Below are 208 nucleotides of genomic sequence, written 5' to 3'. Positions count from 1 at the left end.
AGAGGCGGGCTCGGAGGGGGAGGAGCGACTAGGAGCTTCTGGGAGAAAGGACCTCTCCTGGGGTGGCGGAAGCGCTCGCCTGCTCACAGCCAACGGAGGGTACGGTATAAAGGTCAAGCCAGGTTTCAAATAAATTCAATTATGTCATAATAATATCATACAAGCATTTGAGTTGAATCCGTGTGAGGTAACATTTTTTAACGTAGGC

Source organism: Symphalangus syndactylus, chromosome 14 (assembly GCF_028878055.3).
Source record: "Symphalangus syndactylus isolate Jambi chromosome 14, NHGRI_mSymSyn1-v2.1_pri, whole genome shotgun sequence".
In the NCBI taxonomy this organism is placed as follows: Eukaryota; Metazoa; Chordata; class Mammalia; order Primates; family Hylobatidae; genus Symphalangus; species Symphalangus syndactylus.
The sequence above is the reverse complement of the archived record's forward strand: the minus strand, read 5'-3'. Positions refer to the sequence as shown.